The sequence below is a fragment of the Festucalex cinctus genome, chromosome 20, assembly GCF_051991245.1.
Source record: "Festucalex cinctus isolate MCC-2025b chromosome 20, RoL_Fcin_1.0, whole genome shotgun sequence".
Classification (NCBI taxonomy): domain Eukaryota; kingdom Metazoa; phylum Chordata; class Actinopteri; order Syngnathiformes; family Syngnathidae; genus Festucalex; species Festucalex cinctus.
Genome location: NC_135430.1, coordinates 2,550,665 through 2,553,571, shown reverse-complemented (window position 1 = coordinate 2,553,571; position 2,907 = coordinate 2,550,665). Strand labels below are relative to the sequence as shown.

At 39.3% G+C, this 2,907-nt stretch overlaps 1 long non-coding RNA gene across 1 annotated transcript; it reads left to right on the top strand.

Moving 5' to 3' along the window:
- The first annotated feature begins 288 nt into the window (after positions 1-288).
- On the top strand, positions 289-1,891 carry LOC144009537 (uncharacterized). Its single transcript, XR_013280957.1, has 3 exons — positions 289-359; positions 872-925; positions 1,816-1,891. It is a non-coding gene; the product is annotated as an uncharacterized LOC144009537 (long non-coding RNA).
- Positions 1,892-2,907: the final 1,016 nt, after the last annotated feature.

Genomic DNA, 2,907 nt, shown 5'->3' with positions numbered 1-2,907 from the left:
TACGGGCTCTCCTGAGCAAACATGGGACGAGGAGACCCAACGGCACTTCGAAAGTCCAACAAGAAACGATAATAACCGCGAAGCTAGCAGAGTTAACATTACACACACAAAAGCAGGTGAGGGAAAAACTAAATAAACTCCAACAGGACTAAAGGAAACTCAAGGACCACAACAACCACAGTGGAAATGACCGCAAAATTAATAAATGTATGAAAGACTGGACGACATTCTCGGCCACCGGATGGGTTGTACCACCAATAGTACAAAGGAGGACTCTGCAATCACCCTGCTGGAAGCAATGTGCAAGGACACGGCAGTGTGCGAGGATTCATTGCCAACAGCCTTGCTAACACACGAAGGTAAGACAGAATTGCCTCATGCACATCTTTGTATATATATTTATTTAGGTCGATGCTTGGTCGCAACGTGGCTTTTACACCGCGCTAGCATTAAACTGTTAGCGTAGCATGTTAGCTTAAGCTTGGCAAAGTCACGCATCCAGGGCAACTCCGAGCCCATGTAATGTGAAATCATTCCTAAATCAATTAACCTAGTAAACGAAAAGTATTGTAGGCAGCTAACGCCGAAATAGCCCTGCTTTCAGTGACGAAATTGAAAAGCTTCGTGAAAAGGACGTGTGGAAGCTAGGCATACTATTCACTGTTAAAAGCAAAACAACCACTTCGTTTTTTTTTTTGTTTTTTTTCCTTAATACAAAGCTCTGCATTCAACGTAACTAAAACGTTTTAACTTGTTAGCCTCATCACCTAACAACTCATAAAAAAAACAAAAAAACAAAAAAAACAACTCATAAACAGTTCTAGGGAAACTGAAACGTAAGAAAAATAATGTTATGTACTGTGACTTACAGCTGGACCTTCTCTGTGCTCTCCTTTACGTTATGATGCCTCCCTGAACAGTCCTGGTATGTTTCATTTCATTTTATATAACTTCAAAAACTTCATTTAAAACTTTTAAAGCAACACCCCACTCACAATTAATTTTGCTTCGTTGAATAAGGCAGTGTGTTTGTTTGTTTATTGGACATTATAAACAAATGAGTAGCAGTTAACATTTTAAAAGAAAGAAGAAACTTATTGCAATCATTCATAATAGTTTACATGTTCAAAGGAGTAGAAAGAAGTTAAAAACTTGTCTAGTCCTACCCATTCTTTATATCTACTGACTCATTTCATTAAAAAAAAAAAAAAAAAAAATTACTGGAATGTATTAATTTACTACACATTTTCTTTTACTGGAATGTACTAAAAGAAAATGTGTAATCCTGCTTGTGTAAACAATTGCACCTTAACACATGCGTGCATTTGTCATTAATGCATGTACATGAAATTCATAGGCATACACAATAATAAATCCTCATACTCACATATACAATTTTCATTTCACTCATAATGGTGCATTGAGAAAGGGGAAAAAAAAAAAGTTACATTCCTGCAATTTTACTAGTGTGTATTGCCTAAAAAAGCTTCAAGTGCATGCCACCATATTTGGCAATGTAGTGTGGCATATTCTGTTCTGTAACTATGAAAAATGAAAGTACATTAACGTGAGTGCCGTGTTTTACCCCTACCTAAATCATTGTACTGTACTCTTACTCATTGCACGAATCTGTTGAAACCGTTTAAGTCGATGTGTTAGGAAGGTACAAGCGAGGATGGTCCGTCCACAAGCAGAAACTGCGCCACTCGAACAGTTTCCTGCCCCTTTGTCAAGTTCCAATAAGTTCAAAGTCATGTAACTGGAAGCTCATCAAAAGTATTTACTGTCACTCATTGTACATTTACATCCCTATAGGTTAGCGGACACGGGACCGAGACCACCTATTTTTGGAATACCTGCACCAATTTGATGAAAAGAAGGGGGAGTCCACGAGTGCGATGTTCTTAGAAGAAATGCAGTTGCACAAGGAGGACCTTGAACTCAGACGCGAGCAGCACAAGGAGGAAGTTGACCTCAGAAGCGAGGAGCGCAAGGAAGATCAACACGTGGCACATGAGCTGGTTGAACAAAGGCACGACAGAGAGTTCCAAATGGGCTTCCTGGCAGTCCAAAACAGACTTGTGGACACAAATAAGCCAAATGCATAAGTAATAAATGCTTTTGTTTTCATATCACTTTTGTGGTTCTGGGTTTTTTCCCACACAAATAAAAACTTATGCTCAATGAATTCTTTTTAATGTTTTTATTTTTGACAAACAGTAATGCAAACATAATTACAGCGTCCCACCATTCAGAGGTTCTGATGTTCTTCCACTCCCTGCGCGGAACACACCCAGATTGGTAGAAGTGGCAAATCTGAAACAGAAACACAACAAATTAATAAATGTTAATATCTACTTTAATTACTTTTGTGCAACAGCCTTGTGATTTACATGACAGAATACCTTAAAATAGCGGAATATGCACCAATTTATGGCCCTATGATAAACCACTGGCTTGAGGTGGCAATCTGACACTTCCAAAATCAGCACTTTTCCCAAAATCCCGGCACCTTTGTTCTAACATTCGTGCATCGTCAAAGAAAGCAAGCCATTTCAACACTTTGGATCGGTCAATCATGTGTTTAACAGAAAAAAAAACCCCAAAAAAACATGCGGACAGACTAACAATACATCCAGGTCCAACGGTATTATGAAATACGCAGCGTACATGTAGCGTGAACAGCAACTCGCCATCAAGCCCTATTTTGCCGTGAATTGCACGAGAACTAGGCAGGAAACACCAGTTTCCAGCGATTGCCCTTTTCATGGCAGAAAGTACGACAAAATATCCACAAACGACCGACGCGCGGGGACACACGCAAGTAGACGTGCAACTGAACGCGCCAGTCATACGTTGTGTTTAAGGCACTAATACACTCTATAACTTCATTTTTTTTTTCGTGTT